Below are 20,010 nucleotides of genomic sequence, written 5' to 3' on the forward strand. Positions count from 1 at the left end.
TTTGTAATTATATATCTGATGCTACCCTCCCCACTAAACTGCAAGTTTTATCAGTGCAGTGATTACATCTGCGTGCTCTTTATTCTCTACCCAGGAACTAGCACTGGGCCCAACACACAGAACGCAGTCAATAAATATTTCTGAGTGAATGAGAAAGTGAGACATGGGAATTGTCCAAAATTATCCGTTATCTAAGATGCCCCCAGTTCTAGACTATCCAATACCATTAAGTTAGCCAAGAGCATTTAGAATTTACGGTGGTAGAAGGCTTCTTGAGGCTGCTGCTGGTGCACCAAAAGGGAATGTTAGCAATGAGAAAAGAAACTGTTGCCCACTTTATCAAAAATGCATTAATCAAAACACACAGGAGAAAGCCCTGGAAACTTTGTGGACCTGAAGCCCCTCACCATGCTGGGAAATCAGCATTGTCTGGGGGATTGACAGTCACTCACTGGGCCAAAAAACCGCGGCTTTTCCACATTAGTGTCATAGGCATCATAGTGTGTCTGTTCTGGGTGACCACCAGACAGTCTGATTAAACTACGTGTCTAGTCTCATTACCAACTCTTCAACATTAATTACTACAAACAAATCCAGCCTTACTCTTTTTGGGTTTTATACTCAAAGGCACAGCCTGTCCCTCCAATGATGTTCCTGATCTTTATTCTGGGCTTCACTTACAACAAAATTGGCCTGGGTAACTTCCCGTGGATGAAAACTAATGCATCCTAGTTAAATAAGGATTGAAGAACCAGTCAAAATACCTTAGTTTTCATTCAGTTCTGTTACCGCCTAATGCACTTGGATGCCAAATAATTTTAACCCCCCACTTAATTATCTTAACTTTTCCATCTATAAAATTATAATCACCGCTCTGACAGACTTATGGCTAGTCTGAGGGCCTGTAAGATTCTCAGAGACAGCAGGATAACTGACCCTTGCTCTGACTCTGCAACTCTGAAACCAGAAAGATCCTAGACCAGACTGTGCTAGCCTAGGGAGAATAAATACGTTAAAAGAAGGTGTGGTGCTTGCTTCAGCAGCACATATACTGAAATTGGAATAATTCAGAGATTAGCATGGCCCCTGTGCAAGGATGACATCGAAATTTTGCAAAATGTTCCACATTTTTAAAACTGGGAAGAAAAAAAAAGAAGGTATGTTGATGCTTCTTTTATACCAGTCTCTATGGTCATTTTGTGTAATATCAAGATTGATGATCTGATCATAAGGATCCAGCCGGGCTTGGAAGAAGGAGGGGGTTGCCTATTCTTCAGTGACACTTCCTCCAAGTCCCAATGTGTACCTCACTCATTCAGACTTAATCAAATACAATGATATTGAAGCCCTTTCTGGAAGACTCAGAGGCTTACACACTGCGTCTGTCATTGGAGAACATCGTTTAACTTTTTTATTGTGCAGCACTTTCTTCTACCTGCATTGGTTAGATACACCTTGACTCATTTCCTAGGTAGTCTTTGTGACTGGCCTCTGTATCTGTCAGCACCTACAGTTGATACTTGTCAAAAGGGTAGGCTCAAATATGCTTTGGAAATAGAGAAGGTATTTCACAAATACAAGTGATTGCTGCCAACTGTCTACAAAGATGAATTTTTATCTTGTTTCTTTTCTATAATAAATAGATATCATATGGTATTTGCAATAGGCTTAATTCAGATTCTACTGCTGCTTAGAGGTTTTGTGTCTTTAGAGAAATCACACTCTCAGAACCTGAGTATCTTCATCCGAAAAGTGGAAACTCAATAATAGTATTACCTACCTCATAAGGTTGTCATGAGGGCAAAAGACCCTGGAAGTACATAGTGCTGTGCCAATACAGTGATGGTGAGGATATTTTAATGTGAAGTCAGTAACCCAAAATTTGAGAGAAGTAAATGAATTTAAAGGCTCTACATCAGAATACTTTATGCTGAAAACAACAGAAAATTTAACTCAAACTGCCTTAAATAGTAATGGGAATTCATTGGCACCTGTACCTAAAAGTCCATAGGAAATGTAAGCCTCAAGCATTACTCACATAAGTTCTGGCTAGACTTCTCTAAAGCTCTACTGACTATGCCTTATTCCATACGTTGCCTCTCCCTCAGGCTGGCATCCCCCACCATTGCAAGATGCCTGCCAGCAGCTATCAGGGCAACATACTTTCCCCTTAAAATTCAGGGAAGAGAGAACATGACATCTCACAATGAACAAGAATCTCAGCTTTGGAGACCCTTGAACTAGCCATTGTGGAGAGGTGAATGCCACCTGGTGTGTAAAACTGAGGAGACTCAGTAGAGTTGTTATACAGGGAGAAAGGTGATATGAATGTCACACAGACAACCACAATTGTAGTAACACAATAAAGTAACACAATAAATGCTCAATGGGTGACAATGCATTCCAAAGTTGTTGTTTTAAGGAAATAAAATAACTGAAAAAACGTTGAATTCTGAGGTTTCTAGGATCCTAATGAGTCAGATGGCAGGGAGAAGGAGGATAGAAGTAGCTGGCAAGGACTCTGCACAACAGAAATCCCAATGTGTAAGCTTGCTCAGGAGGAAGCCTACTGTCCCCTGGGGCACCCAGAGCTGAGCACCACTGGCTTAAGGACAATTTTCTTTCTTTCTTTTTCTTTTTTTCTTTTCTTTTCTTTTCTTTTCTTTTCTTTTCTTTTCTTTTTCTTTTCTTTTTTTTCTTTCTTTCTTTCTTTCTTTCTTTCTTTCTTTCTTTCTTTTCTTTCTTTCTCTTTCTTTCTCTTTTAGATTTATTTATTTGAGAGAGAGGGAGAACATGTGCAAAAGTGAGCCAGGAAGGGACAGAGAGAGAAAGAGTCCTTAAGCAGACTCCTTGCTCAGCACAGATCCCCACACAGGACTCAATCCCAGGACCGAAAGATCATGATCTGAATGGAAACCAAGAATTGGAAGCTTACCCAACCAAGCCACCAAGGCACCCCTGCTGGAAAATTTTTATTTTATTTTATTTTACTTTATTTTATTTTTATTTTTATTTTTATTTTTATTTTTTTACCTTGCTGGAAAATTTTTAAATGAAAGTTCCTCAAATTACTCTTCCATAGGAAATCCACAACACTTCCATCTACCACTGGAAAGGCAAAAACACTTGACACAAATGCCATCTCTGCTTAGAAAAATAGTAAAAGGACAGATCTCTTAAGATGATTTCCTTTTGCCTGAATAAAGCATTTTTTGGGTCTTGGGGTTCATTTGATTGTAAAGAACTGAAATCACTCAAAGGACTGGAGCATAAAGGGAATTTGTTGAATGAATACCAAGTATCTCCCAGCCAGGAAGTACAACTGGCCTCAAAAAGGAATAGGGGCCCCTGGTGTTCTCAGGCTCTGGGTTGGCCATTTCTAGGCTAGTTCATCATTGGTACTTTGGTGTTCAGTCATCTAAATGGACTTTATTTATCCTTTGAGCCATGGGGAAAGTGTAAGACAATGAAGAAACTGTGAGCTGCCCCTCACCCCCCACACCCATTTGCCTCTTCTACTCAACCTATACAGCTATACAGAGACCTCGGCCAGCAGTAACCTGGTCCTCACTGATTCTCTCTGAAGCAGAAATTTCCATTTGTATAGTAAGACCCTATATTTATGAGAGTTCAGGCTCCACCTGCCTGATGCCAAGTGGGAGATTAATGAAGAAAAATGATTCATCCAGTTGACAAATATGTATTGAATACCCACCGTATGCCAAACCTGGTTCTAGACTCTGGGAATAAACAATGAGTAGGGCAGACAACCCTCCTGCCCTCATTCTGGTAGGGAAGACAGGCAAGAAATATGCAAATATATAATGTAATGTCAGGTGCCCTGAGTGCAATGTGGAAAAACGAAACAGGATTGGTGGATAGATTGATGGGTGAAAGGCACCTGGGATGCCCAGTGGCACCAGGGCTCAGGGAACATACTGCATGATTCTGGCATGAACCTGGCACTTTAGTCATTCAGCCAGAGCTCTACTGTGCTAAGGACAGGATACCCTGTCATGCCCAGTGCTGCAGGACAAACAAAAGGGCCGGCCCTTTCTTTACTGCAATTGAAGACGTGATTTATTATTATTGTTATTACTGTGACTATTGTTATTACCACTGTTGGCTTTGGCAGTGGAGTTCTCTGTTGTTTCATAATCTGATCCTAAAAGAGGGGTAGCCCTGGTGGCTCAGCGGTTTAGGGCCACCTTCAGCCCAGGGCATGATCCTGGAGACCCTAGATCGAGTCCCATGTCAGGCTCCCTGCATGGAGCCTGCTTCTCCTTCTGCCTGCGTCTCTGCCTCTCTCTCTCTCTCTCTCTGTGTGTGTGTGTGTCTCATGAATAAATAAATAAAATCTCTAAAAGAGGCCATTGAAATTCATAGCTCAGAGGATATTTGGGAAGCAATGCAATAGAATGGTTTAGAGCAGAGGTCAGTAAACAAAGGCCCACATGCCAAATCCAGCCCACTTTCTGTTTTAATGTCTGTTTTATTTTTTTTTTAATTTTTTTTTTATTTATTTATGATAGGCACACAGTGAGAGAGAGAGAGGCAGAGACGCAGGCAGAGGGAGAAGCAGGCTCCATGCACCGGGAGCCCGATGTGGGATTCGATCCCGGGTCTCCAGGATCACGCCCTGGGCCAAAGGGAGGCGCCAAACCACTGCGCCACCCAGGGATCCCTAATGTCTGTTTTATAAGACTGAGTTTCTTTAGGTTTTGTTTTGTTTTGTTTTTACATTTTTAAGTGGCTGGGGAAAATAGAAGTAAATGAAATATTTTATGTGATATGTGCAAATTATGTGAAATTCAAATTTTAGTGTCCGTAAATAAAGTTTTGCTGGAATATACACACACACACAAAGGAATAGGGGCCCCTGAATGGCTCAGTTGGTGGAGCATGTGACTTCCGATCTCAAGGCTGGAGTTTGAGCACTGTTCTGGTATAAAGATTGCTTAAAGATATATATATTTTTTTTTTTTCTTTTAAAGGAGGGGGTAAATGAATTCATTTGACCAGGAAGTAAATGCCCATTTGTTTTACTCTTCTGTCACGACTGACTTGCGTAGCTTAACTTGCCCATAGGTCAGCCTTGGCTTTATATATTCCTTATTTGAGAGCCACTAGTGCAATGCTAAGTGGTTCCTATAAGCTAGTTTCAAACTTCTGGGAAAAAGAGCCCACTGTTACATCTAAGCTCAGGTGTCTGTCCTTGCCCAAACAATAGGGTCATCCAGTAAGGTCTGAAGCATACCTAGGAGGGGTTTTATCATTGGGCTTTGAGAAGGGGAGTGAGCAGGAAGGTCAAAAAGACCAGTATGTATATGTTACACATGTCATTCCTTCCATCTTCTATCAAAGTGCAGTCAGTGTTACATGATTTCATAAAAACATCAGAAACAAGTAGAGAAACACAGATTAAGTATAGGTAACTAATTTCTCAGCTTGGCCCTATTCTATCTTTGTATGTACCTTTCATACAGCAGAATTTCTTAGTGCTGCATTTTTCTCACCTGCCCAATAAAGATAATCATATTTGTTCTTATAACTAATAGGATTACAGAGAGAATAAAGAAATAATAGATGTGAAAATGCGTTAAAACATTAAAATGATGTTATTTATACTCTGCGCACTATAAAGCATCTCCTCTGAATTCCAACTCAAATCCACTGTTTCTAAGAAAATACTGACAAGTTCAAGGATTATTTGTTAAATCAGCCATTTTGTGTTAATCCCCCTAGGTAGACACACAGTTTATGTCTTCCACATAAGTGTGTGGTTCAGTGTTTTCTGGTTACATGGTTACATAGCATACATATTCTGCAGATATGTGGGAAGAGAGCAGAATAGATTATAGAAAGGCAGAAAAGTAAAAAACAAAAGCAAAAAGTAGCAACAAAGTAAAAACAACAAAGAAACTTCACCCCCCAAAACAAATATAGATATGGGAATAACAGTCTGCGGTGATATTGTTCCTTTTCCACTAAAAACAAAAAAGAATGGAAATAGGCTGCAAATGAGGAATTAATATTCAGTATGAGAAAAATTCTCAGGAATGAGAGCTGCTAAGCTTTCCCTATGAACAACAGCATGGGATTTCTCCCTCTCAGGCAGGGGATGATGCATTCTTTGACTGCAGAATTTCTTGCATTCATCTTTGTTTCCCGAGGAGCCAGCATGGCACCTGCTGCTGTAGGCGCGGAGTCCATATTGTTGAGGACATGAATGTTCAGAGATAGAGAAGGAGACATTCTTGTCTCTTCTTTGATCTTGATTCAGCAAACAATCCAATTATTTAAAAAATTAGTAAGATGAAGCAATGTACACTCTAAGTGGCTATGATACTAAGGAATTAATAATTCTTTAGGTATGATAATCCTAATGTGTTTATATCTAAAAAGAGAGTCTTTATTTTAGAGAAAGATCTTTAAAAATCAAAGATTATCTTTAATCGGGATTTAATTGGAATTTCTTCAAAAGAAACAGGGTAAGGAACAAAAGAAACAAAAATGGCCATACACTGATCATTGTTCAAGCTGAGTAATAGATAAAAGTGTTCACTATAGTATTGTGTCTGCCTTTTGCACATGTTTGAAATTTTCCATAACAAGCATCTTTTTAAAAAAGGAAAGAAATGTAAAACACAAAATGCAACTCATGGACTTAAGGTATAATCTGAATTAGCTTTGGTCATGTAACAGCTTCTATTACAATTATAACACTGTCGATCTTAAATAGCTCAATCTAAAAACAGCTAAAACTTGCTTTTCTTCTGTCATCCACAAAAATGATTTTCAGTACCAATTAAATTTCAAATAATTGTGGCTTTTCAGGGTAATAAAAAGCTCAGCAAATCTCATTACTATGTTTGTCATACTTAGTGCAGTATTCCTATTAAAGATGTTCTTTAGTGTAAAATGTTGGCTAAGAAATTTAAATAAATCTTATTTTAAAGTTTCTAAAGATATTGGCCAAATATTCAATCATGCCTTCTGATCTCAAAGATTGAAGAAATTGTCAAATGGAAGCATTTCTCTATATTCTTTAAAACACTTGTTGTTTTTGTTTTTTTTATAGGATTTGCATTTATTTATTAATTTAGTTTATTTATTCATTCATGAGACACACAGAGAGAGAGGCAGAGACACAGGCAGAGGGAGAAGCAGGCTCCATGCAGGGAGCCCAATGCGGGCCCTGATGTGGGAACCCCGGGATCACACTCTGAGCTGAAGGTCGACGCTCAACCCCTGAGCCACCCAAGTGCCCCCAAAACTGGTGTTATTGAAGACAATGGCCTTTATATTGCCTACAGCTCTTTACATATGTTCCAAATCAGCATTTTTTTATAACTCAGTTCCAGGGAAAAAAATTATGTTCTGAGGAGGATAAATCCTTTTAATCATTCAACAAATTGTATAATATATATATATATATATGTGTGTGTGTGTGTATATATATATATATATATATACATTTTTATTTTGTCTAGCTTTCCAGGAAACTCAAAACTAAATTCAAGTATCTCTGCTTTTTTTATGTGTCCCCTTTCCTTTTACATAGCTTAATTTTTTTTATGAGTCACTTATTATAAAACTGTATCCTTTAGAATTAGTAATAACTGAAGTCACTGATGCGGATTTTATCTACATTTTAGCACCTTTCAAATCAGTATGCATCTTAAAATCAGTATAGTTTTCCAGAAGCAGTTTTTTCTTATTTAAAATTATATTAATAATGATGAGTCATATTTTATTATGACCCAGATTTGAAAATATTAAAATGTCTTCGACAATTATTCTGTAACATGAAAATATTATCATAGCAGAACAGTAAAAACTAGGGGTGGAATTAAGTCTTATTAAATACTTCAAGTCATATATGCCATATTTCAAAGAGCTGTCTCTCATGCCTGACTTTTTAAAATTAATGTGTAATAAAGGAAAGGAAGATAGCAGCAGAGTAGAAGGACCTTATGCTCACCTTATCCCATGAATACAACTAGATAACCATCCAATAATCCTAAGTACCCCAGAAATTGACCCAAATTCCACAACTAAAGGTAGAGAAGAGACCACATCAAAGAAGGTAGGAAGTATGGAGACATGATTTGGAAGAGAAGCACATCCTGGCTGCTGCTGTAGAGAGAAAGCCATTGTTGCAGAGAGGTATGAGAAACAGACTAGCACACAGGGGAGTGCTATGGAGATGACTCCCCATAGCAATTGTCTTGGAAAGCAAGAGTGGCTGAATTTCATGAGTTCTTGCAAGCAGCAAGGCTTAAAGCCTCAAGTTCTAAAGGCCAATGGCCTTGGCTCTGGGAGATCCTGAAGGTATTGGGGCTGATCTTAGAGAGAAGATAGGCAAACAGCCTGCAGACATACCCTGTGGAAACAGCAATCTGAAGAGTGCCTAGATCACACAGTGGGGAGGTTATTTGCTCTTTTTTAAAAAAATTTTTTTATTTATGTATTTGAGAGAGCCAGCAAGAGAGAGCATGAGCTCTCTCATGGAAGGGTGCAGGGAAAGGGAGAAGCAGGCTCCCCAATGAGCAGGGTGCCCAATGTGGGGCTCGATACCAGGACCCTGAGATCATGACCCGAGCCAAAGGTAGATAGTTAATGACTGAGCCACCCAGGTGCCCCTATTTATTCTTGAGGCATGTTCCAGAGAGGCAGCATTCATAGAGAGACCCCTCTGGGACAAAGGAACTGATCAGTGCCATTTCCCTCACCATAAGCACAGGGTCACCTGTAGGAACAAGTGCAGCACCAACACTCACTACCTAATTTGCTTACAACAAGACCTGACCTCTATGCTCTGGTGGAACCGCCCCTCCCAGTCATTCTTGCTTCAGTCCCAGCACACCAGGCCTTTTCCCACAGACCACCAGCACAAACCCCCTGTCCAAACCCATGTCTCCCTGTAGGGGAGCTTTCCAGAGTCTCAGTTCTGGCAGCGGTGGCAAAAGGTCTCATTTCACAAGCAGCCCAGAGTTAAAATGCACCGCATTCAGGCTAGGGACCAAAGACTGACTACAACAGGCAAAGAGAGCCTCTGCAGATGATTCACCTAAAGGATAAGGCAGCCAGGACACAATAGCAGAGTGCACACAGCACACACTGGAGACACTCCAGGAAGCACTAGGCCCTGGGGAATAGGAGACACTATACTGCAGGGCACTACAGGATCTCTTCTTCATAAAGCCCCGCCCTCAATAACAAGATATATAGCGACTTTCCTAAAACACGGAAACAGGCACGGAGACTTAGACAAAATGAGAAGACAGAAGAATTTTTCCCAAATTAAAGAAAAGGACAAGGCCACAGCCAAAGATCTAAATGAAACAGATATAAGTAATATGGCTGTTGAAGAACTTAAAGCAACGATCATAAGTATACTCACTGACTTGAGAGATGAGTGGAGGGTATCAGTGAGACTATTAACACAGAGATAAGGAATAACATAGCAGAGATAAAGGGCTCAATAAGTGAAGTGAGAAACACTCTTGATGGAATGAACAGTGGAAGGAACAGAAGAATGAATTAATGACCTAGAAGACAGAGTAATAGAAAGTAATCAAGCTTACCAAAAGACAGAGAAAACAATTAGGTAACATGAGAATAGACTTAGGGAACTCAGTGACCCCATACATACTCCAAATTCATATTAAAGGAATCCAAGAAGAAAGAGAAAAGGGGGCAGAGAATTTATTTGAAGAAATAATAGCTGAAAACTTCCCTAATCTGGGGAAGGAAACACATATCCAGGAGTCACAGAAAATTCCCATTAAAATCAACAAAAGCAGAGCCACACCATGACGTATTGTAATTAAAATGGCAAAATATAGTGACAAAAAATATTAAAAGTAGCCAAAAGAAGACAGTTACATACAAAGGAAATCCCATAAGCCTGTCAGCAGATTTTTCAGCAGAAACTTTCCAAGCCAGAAAGGAGTGCCATGATATATTCAAAGGGCTGAATGAGAAAAACTTGCAGCCAAGAATACTCTATCCAGTAAGGCTATAGTGCAAAAAAGGATAGATAAAGAGTTTTGCAGGCAAACAAACACTAAAAGAGTTCATAACTACTAAACCAGCACTACAAGAAATACTAAAGAGGATACTTGGAGTGGAAAAGAAAGATAAAAAATGACAGGTGGGAAAGATAAAAAATGAAGGTGGGAAACACAAAGCAGTAAAAATTAATATTTCTGTAAAAAAAATCAGTCAAAGAACTCCTAAAATAAAAGGATTTAGATATGATACCATATACTAAAACATGGGAAGAAGTAAACAATGGGTTCAAACTTCAACAACCATCAATTTAACATAGACTGCTATATGTAGAAGATGTTATACACAAACCTAATGGTTACCACAAATCAAAAGCTGCTACTGTGAAAGAATAAAGAGAAAGAAACCCAAATATATCACCAAAGAAAACCAGAAAACCATGAAAGATAAAAAGACAAGAAAGGATCAGAGAAGAACTACAAAAACAGTGACAAAACAAGTAATAAAATGGCAATAAATATATACCTGTCAGTAATTACACTGAATGTAAATGGACTAAACACTCCAATCAAAAGACACAGGGTGACAGAATGAATAAAAAACCAAGATGCACCTATATGCTGCCTACAAGAGCCTCATTTCAGTCTTAAAGACACCTGCAGATCCAATGTGAGGGGATGGAGAAACATCATGCAAATGGATGTCAAAAGAAAGCTGGAGTAGCAGTACTTACATCAGACAAACTGGACTTTAAAACAAAGACTATTGGGGAATCCTGGGTGGCTCAGCGGTTTAGCACCTGCCTTCGGCCCAGGGCATGATCCTGGAGTCCTGGGATCAAGTCCCACATCAGGCTTCCTGCATGGAGCCTGCTTCTCCCTCTGCCTGTGTCTCTGCCTCTCTCTCTCTCTATGTCTCTCATGAATAAATAAATAAAATCTTAAAAAAATAAAAATAAAAGAATAAAACAAAAACTGTAATGAGACAAAGAAGGGCATTACATCATAATAAAGAGGATAAACCAGGCAGCCCCGGTGGTGCAGCAGTTTACCACCGCCTGCAGCCCAGGGTGTGATCCTGGAGGCCCAGGATCGAGTCCCACTTCAGGCTCCCTGCATGGAACCAGCTTCTCCCTCTGCCTGTGTCTCTGCCTCTCTCTCTCTCTCTCTCTCTGTGACTATCATAAATAAATAAAAAAAAATTTAAAAAAGAAGATATAACAATTATAAATATTTGTGTATTCAATGCATCCAAATACATAAAACAGTTAACAAATATAAAGGAACTAATTAATAATAATAATACAATAATAGTAGGGTATTTTAATATCCGCCCACACTTAACATTAATGGACAGATCATCCAAACAGAAAATCAGCAAGGAAACAATGCCTTTGAGTGGCAAACTGGACCAGATGAATTTAAAAGATATGTTCAAAACATTCCACACTAAAATAGCAGAATACACATTCTTTCAAGTGCACATGGAACATTCTCCAGAAATGATCACCCATTAGGCCACAAAACAAAAGCCTCAAAAAAAATTAAAAGATCAAATTTAAAAGATCATTCATCTTTTCTGAACACAACGCTATGAAACTAGAAGTTTCAACCATAAGAAAAAAATCTGGAAAGACTACAAATACTTGCTACCAAACAATGAACATATCAGTCAGGATATAACAGAAAAAATAAAGAAGTACATTGAAACAAATGAAAACATAATGGTCCAAAACCTTTGAGATGAAGCAAAAGTGATTCTAAGAAGAAAATTTATAGCAATACAGGCCTACTGCAAGAAGCAAGAAAAATCTCAAACGACCTAATGGTACATCTAAAAGACCTAGAAAAAAAAAAAGGAGACTAAAGACAGTAGAAAGAAGGAAATAATAAGGATTAGAGCAGAAATAAATGATACAGAAAATTTAAACAATAATATAACGGATCAGTGAAATTAGGAACTGGTTCTTAGGAAAAAATCAATAATACTGATAAGCCTCTAGGGAGATTCATCAAGAAAAAAGAGAAAGAACCTAAATTTTTAAAAATCACAAATGAGAGAGGAGAAATAGCAGCCAACACAAGAGAAAAACAAACAATTATGAGAGAATATTATGAAAAATTACATGCCAACAAATTAGACCATTTGGAAGAAAAGGATAAATTTCTAGAAACATATAAACTACCAAAACTGAAACAGGAAGAAACAGAAATTTTGAACAGACTGATAACCAGCAAATAAATTGAATCAGTAATCAAAAATCTCCTAACAAACAAAAGTCAAGGGCCAGATGGCTTCACAGGTGAATTCTACCAAACATTTAAAGAAAAGTTAATACCTATTCTTCTCAAACTATTCCAAAAAATAAAAATGGAAGGAAAACTTCCAAACTCATTCTATGACGCCAGAATTACTCTGATTCCAAAACCAAAGACTCCACTAAAAAAGAGAACTACAGGCCACTATCTCTGATAAACATGGATGCAAAAATTCTCAACAAAATACTAGCAAATGGAATCCTATAGTACATTAAAAGAGTCATTCACCATGATTTATTCCTGGGCTGCAAGGGTGGTTCAATATTCACAAATCAGTCAATTTGATACACAATATTAATAAAAGAAAGGATAAAACCATATGATCCTCTCAATAGATGAAGAAAAAGCACTTAACAAAGAAAAATATTCATTCATGATAAAAACCCTCAACAAAGTAAGGACAGAGAGAACACACTTCAGCAAAATAAAGATGATATGTGAAAAAAACACAGCTAATATCATCCTCAATGGGAAAAAACAGAGCTTTTCCTCTATGGTCAGGAATAAGACAGGGATGTCCACTCTCAGCACTGTTATTCAGCATAGTACTAGAAGTCCTAGCCTCAGCAGTCAGATAACAAAAAATAAAAGACATCCAAATAAGCAAGGAAGAAGTCAAACTTTCACTATTTGCAGATAACATGATACTTTACGTAGAAAACCCAAATGTGCCACTAAAAAATTCGTAGAGCTGATACACGATTTAAGTCACAGGATACAAAATGAATGTACAGAAATCTGTTGCATTCTATACACTAATAATGAAGCAGCAGAAGGAGAAATCAAGGACTCAGTCCTATTTACAACTGCACCAAAAATCATAAGATACCTAGGAATAAGCCTAACCAAAGAGGTAAAAGATCTGTATTCTGAAAACTATAAAGCACCAATGAAAGAAATTGATGATGACACAAAGAAATGGAAAAACTCCATCCTCATGGATTGGAAGAACAAATATTGTGAAAATGTCTATACCACCCAAAGCAATCTACACATTTAATGCAATCCCACCAAAATACTACTATCATTTTTCACAGAACTAGAACAAACAATCCTAAAATTTATATGGAACCACAAAAGACCCCAAATAGCCACAGCAATCTTGAAAAAGAAAAACTGGAGGCATCACAATTCCAGACTTCAAGTTATATTACAAAGCTGTACTGATCAAAACAGTATAGTACTGGAACAAAAAATAGAAACATAGATCTATGGAACAGAATAATAGAAAAATCCAGAAATAAACCCACAACTGTATGGTCAACTAATCTTTGGCAAAGCAGGAAAGAATATCCAATGGGAAAAAGTCTCTTCAACAAATGTTGTTAGGAAAACTGGACAGCAACAAACAAAAGAATAAAACTGGACTACTTTCTTTTGCCACACACAAAAATAAATTCAAAATGGATAAAAGACCTAACTACAAGACCTGAAACCATAAAAATCCTAGAAGAGAACATAGGCAGTAACCTCCTGACATCAGCCATAGCAACTTTTTCTAGATAGGTCTCATGAGGCAAGGGAAACAAAAGCAAAAGTAAACTAGTGGGACTACATTACAATAAAAAGTTTCTGCATAGTGAAGGAAATAATTAACAAAACTAAAAGGCAATCAATGGAATGGCAGAAGATATTTGCAAATGATATTGTCAGTAAGGGGTCAGTATCCAAAATTTATTTAAAAAACTTCTACAACTCAACACAAAAAACTCACATTTAATCCAATTGAAAAATGGGCAGAAGACATGAACAGACTTTCTCCAAGGAAGACATACAGATGGCCAACAGACACATGAAAAGATGCTCAACATTACTCATCAACAGGGAAATTCAAATTAAAAATACAAAGAGAGGGATCCCTGGATGGCGCAGCGGTTTAGCGCCTGCCTTTGGCCCAGGGCACGATCCTGGAGACGATCCTGGAGACCCGGGATCGAATCCCACGTCGGGCTCCTGGTGCATGGAGCCTGCTTCTCCCTCTGCCTATGTCTCTGCCTCTCTCTCTCTCTCTCTGTGTGTGTGTGACTATCATAAAAAAAATACAATGTGATATTATCTCACATCTATCACAATGGCTAAAATTAATAACACAAGAAACAAATGTTGGCAAGGATGTGGAGGAAGGTGAACCCTCACATGCTGTTGATGGGAATGCAAACTGGTGCAGCCATTTTGAAAAACAGTATGAAGGTTCCTCAAAAAGTTAAAAATAGAACTACACTATGATCCAACAATCATAGTACTAAGTATTTACCCAAAAGATACAAAAACACTAATTTGAAGGTATATATGCAACCCTATGTTTATGGCAGCATTGTTTACAATAGCCAAATTATGGAAAGAGCCCAAATGTCCATAAACTGATGAATAGATAAAGAAGATGTATATATATATATATATATATATATATATATATATATATGGCAATATATATAATACACACACACACACAATAGAATATCACTCAACCATCAAAAAGAATAAAATATTGCCATTGGTATTGATGTGGATGGAGCTAGAGAGTATAATGCTAAGCAAAATAAGTCACACAGAGAAAGACAGATACCCTATGATTTCGCTCATATGTGGCATTTAAGGAAGAAAACAAAGGAGCAAAGGGATAAAGAGAGAGAGAGAGACAAACCAAGATATAGACTCAACTCTAGAGAACAAACTAATGGTTCCCAGAGGGGAGATCAGAGGGGATGGGTGAAATAGGTAACAGAGATTAAGGAGTGCACTTGTGATGAGCACTAGTTGATTAAATAAAAACTTTTTTTTAAGAGTATATAATCCTACCAAAAATAAATAAATACTTACCAAGCTAAAAAATAAATAACATAAAAACTAATGTGTAATTAAAGAATTGGCTTTTGCTGTACATGATTATTTGGAAGTATTTTGGTTTTAGCTTATACTCTTAGTTCCAGTAGAAAATGTTATGTGAACTTCACATTTTGGCAACAGTGTCAGTGTATAATTCCCCAGAACCACATGTAGAGAGATTTTATTTCAGATCTAATAGGTGAACAAGTCATTGGATCAATGATTTCAAATAACCATTACTGTCACTATCATTTGACCACTCCACTGGAAATCAACCACATCTCCTGGGAAAAGAGTAGAATGAATAAGCCCACTGTATGTATATGATAAAATGGACCTCTGGAGGAAAACGTTTGGGATCATCACTAATGTTCATCTATCATCTTAAAAGCTCACTGAATCATATTAGGCTTTTACTTTTTATGTTTAACCTGAATGTTAAGAATATGAGCAAAATCTGTTATATTTGTGTTTGGAATACATAGAAATATGTTATAATTATCTTGTTATGCTAACCTATAGGTTATGTGCTTCTCTTGGATGTACCAATTTCATAGCAGATCTTAGAAGTCACACACCAGCCACTCCTACTCAGAGATTTATTTCTTCTTTTTCCATATTTTTCTAGCCTTCGTCACTTTCATCACCTTCTGGCTTTCCTTGTGGCTTTATTTGGCTATTATGAGGGAAAACACAGTATACCTGGTGGTTAAGGGCACGGGCTTTAGAGAACTAGATTCGAACCCTGGCTCTCTATGCTCCGTGTGATTTGGGACATGTCTTATAATCAGTCTGGACATAAGTATCTTCATTTATAAAATTAGGATGATATCCACCTTGCAGGTATGTTGCAAAAATTCTTATGGGGAAATGTATAAAGAGCTTAACACAGTGCCAGAATTACTGTTATTATTAGCATTTTTATTACACTTTGCCAAGAGCCAAACAGACAACTTTCTGGCCCAAATCTTGCAGTAAAAAAGAGGAGTAAGTCATTAGCAGAGAACTGCCAGGACTGGAAGCTATGAACCATTCTTTACACTGGTTATTGAGCATCCACCTGTACTCCAAAGCATTGTGCAAGTCACTGGGAATATAGAGAAGCATATGGAATAGTCCAGCCTTGAAGAAGCTTACGGTCTTTTGGAGAAGAATTACCACATCTTAAAAAAAAAAGTGGTAATAAAAAAATAGGGGAGAAGAGACAAACATCCCTTGCAGAAGAATTCCCAATCATTTATGTAGCTGCTCTGCCCTCAAGGAGGTTGCCTGTAACTCCCTACTGCCTTGAGTGTGGCCTGCACATTGTGACATCCTTCCAAGGAGTACAGAATGGAAAGGGAGGATAATATAAAAGAGTAACTTTACAGTAGAGAAACCTGACAAACACCACCCCAGCCACATGACCAAGGTCAACGTCAACCGTAATAACTCATGTTGATAGGATATACATACCCTTAATATGATGTGATGAGAACGTTCCTTCACCTCTGTGGCCCTCTTCCAAAAACCATAATCCCAACCTGACAGTGAGAAAAACATCTGGCAAATCCCTACTGAGGGACATTGTACAAAATATCTGACCAGTACTCTTCAAAATGGTCAAAGTCAACAAAATAAGGAAAATCTGAAAAAGCGTCACAGCCAAGAGGAGTCTAAGTAAATATTACATGCTGATTAAATGTAATGTGGTGGGATCCCTGGGTGGCGCAGTGGTTTGGCGCCTGCCTTTGGCCCAGGGCGCGATCCTGGAGACCCGGGATCGAGTCCCACATCGGGCTCCCGGTGCATGGAGCCTGCTTCTCCCTCTGCCTGTGTCTCTGCCTCTCTCTCTCTCTCTCTCTCTCTGTGTGTGACTATCATAAATAAATAAAAATTAAAAAAAAATTAAAAAAAAAAAAAAATAAATGTAATGTGGTATCCTGGATAGGATGCTGGAATGGAAAATGGACATTAGGTAAAAACTAAGGAAATCTGAATAAAGTATGGGCTCTAATTTTTTTAAATAATAAATTTATTTTTTATTGGTGTTCACTTTACCAACATACAGAATAACACCCAGTGCTCATCCCATCAAGTGCCCCCCTCAGTGCCCGTCAGCCATTCACCCTCACCCCCTGCCCTCCTCCCCTTCTACCACCCCTAGTTCGTTTCCCAGAGTTAGGAGTCTTTATGTTCTGTCTCCCTTTCTGATATTTCCCACACATTTCTTCTCCCTTCCCTTATATTCGTATGGGCTCTAATTAATTATAATGTGTCAGTATTGGTTCATTAACTGTGAGAACTATACCTACTAACATAAGATGTTACTAATAGGGAAAACTGGGCATGAGATAATAGGAACTCTCTGTATTACTGATTTTTCTGTAAACCTAAAACTGTTCTAAAATAAAAAGATTTTAAAAATCAATACCAGGAGGGCGGCAGCTGGTTGGTCTGTAGAGCATGTGACTCTTGATCTTAGAAGTGAGAGATCAAGCCCCACACTGGGCATGAAGCCTACTTTAAAAAGTAATAATGAAATATAAATAAATAAATATCACTACAAGGGAGCAAGTGGTAAGAAAGAATGTGATTGATTCATTCATTCAACAAACATTTCTTGAGTACCCATTATGTGCTAGATACTGTATTGGAACTAGGGGGACACCAATCAAAGAGAGATCAAAGAGAGAAACATCCCTGATCTTGAGAAACTTACATAGGAATTATACTGGACCTTATAGAACGAATTTATGTCCCCTGTCACAGCTTTCCTTGCTCAGCGGGGAAGTCTCAGTGACATTCCAGTGGCCAATGTGACCTCTATTACCTCGTGTTAAATAGGAGCACATGTGACCAGTCCATAGTTTAGCAGTGAGAGATGAATAGAAAGAGAACTTACATTAGAAAGGTGGGTCCTGGGACAGCTGAAGGACAACTGAGAGCCAGCTGGCACAGTCAGTGTTTCCTAAGGCCTCCTAAATCCCAGAAAAATGGCATAGCCCTTGAAGCCAATATACACCCGGGGAACATTTGCCCAATCACAGAAAGTAGGCAGTGGAAAGTTCTTTCCAATCACTCGGTCTAATCCCCTTCACTTTATAGGAAAAGGAAACTGAATTCAGAAAAAGAAAGTGATTTTTAGTGGTCATAGGGCTATTTCTGAATCAACTTTTTTTTTTTTCCTCCAAATTTTCATTTAAATTCCAGTTAGTTAACATACAGTGTAATATTAGTTTCAGGTGTAGAATTTACTGTGAATCAACTCTTTGATTTTTATTCCTCAGAAGCTGTAGATATTTATTACATTGCTAGAAGTCATCAAAAGCCAAAAGACTAGATGTACATACTTGTTTAGTATTAGACGTGAACAAAAAACAATAAGGAAAACTAGATCTAGAAAAATCATCCATGTGGTACAATAACACAGATGATGGGAGTTTTCAAACTGATTGTGGTCTATAACCACATAGACCATGGGATGCTGCAGGACAGACGTGCACTTGCCTAAAGGGAACAAATTCACTGTAAGGTCACTGTAACTGACACAAAACCAAGTTACTATGTATTGCATTAGCTAAGTAAGTTTACAAGGGAAATAAGCCAGTATGGGGGTGGGACAGAACTGATACTCCTTTTTTAAAGATAAAAATTAAAGACCAAAAACAAAAATATAAAAACTTCCAGTTAACCCTAGATTCATACTTAGGTAAAAAGAGAGCAGAGAGGGGACCGGTAAATTAAGAGTTTATCCATATAGGTAATGAGCCAAATTTAATCAGATAAACATACTATTTTTGGGAAACTCTTTTGAGCTGTCAGCAGCATCCTGAAGCCTAAAGATGCCACCTAGGGTTTTAGTTTTCGAGGTTGCTCACTCCCTTAATAAGTCCAGCCCATTCTGCACAAAGTTAGAAATGTGAACATGGACAGCATACTTGGAAAAAATTACTTTTGAAATTGAGTTTTCAAATCTTCTGTTAAGGATGGTTTTAAACAAACTTCAGGCCAGAAGATGCTTCCATGTTTCATCCAGGAAACACAGTAGGCATATTTTTGATGGAATTTTAATGAAAGGATACTGAAAAAAAGAATGAGAAATTAGGGCAGCCCAGGTGGCTCAGCGGTTTAGCGCTGCCTTCAGTCAGGGTGTGATCCTGGAGACCCGGAATCAAGTCCCACATCGGGCTCCCTGCCTGGAGCCTGCTTCTCCCTCTGCCTGTGTCTCTGCCTCTCTCTCTTTCATGAATAAATAAATAAAATCTTAGAAAAAAAAGAACATAAGTTTAAAAAAAAAAAAGGATGAGAAACTAAAATTATTAGCTTAACTCTAACATGTAGCTAAGTATTATGTACACTGGGCAGCGCATTAGAATCACCACGGAGCTTTAAAAAGTTCTAATACCCTGGTCCCATCCCAGACCAATTACATAGTATCTCCGGGGTGGGACTCAGGCTTCATTACTTTTTAAAGCCCCCCAGGCGATTCCATTGTGCAGCGCAGTTAGGAATCCACTGCTCTGCAGAAACTTAGTCTAAATATTGAGTATCAAATAGCCTTAACTGAAGCAGGGCAAACTAATCAGGCATCTCAGGAGTACAATAACTGGAAATGTCACCCAACCGAATATAAAACTGTAATTTCTAATAATTAGACTTTTTAAGTCACAAATACCCAGATTTCTTTGGCTTTCCCTCTCCAGATATTCCCAACATCGAGAAAACTGCCTCTTAAGCTCAGGTATCTTCCCCTCCTTACACTTAGCGTGAGCATGCGGTACAAAGTAAGTGAGAATGAGAAATCTCATCCTCACTCCTTCACCCTCTCTGGTTGGCCTTTCAAACCAGAAAATAAGCGAAGAATAAC

General features: G+C 38.1%; 1 non-coding gene across 1 annotated transcript; it reads left to right on the forward strand.

The window, feature by feature from the left end:
- The first annotated feature begins 1,027 nt into the window (after positions 1-1,027).
- Positions 1,028-1,132, forward strand: LOC112926616 (U6 spliceosomal RNA). Its single transcript, XR_003236369.1, has one exon. It is a non-coding gene; the product is annotated as a U6 spliceosomal RNA (small nuclear RNA).
- Positions 1,133-20,010: the final 18,878 nt, after the last annotated feature.

Source organism: Vulpes vulpes, chromosome 6 (genome assembly GCF_048418805.1).
Source record: "Vulpes vulpes isolate BD-2025 chromosome 6, VulVul3, whole genome shotgun sequence".
In the NCBI taxonomy this organism is placed as follows: domain Eukaryota; kingdom Metazoa; phylum Chordata; class Mammalia; order Carnivora; family Canidae; genus Vulpes; species Vulpes vulpes.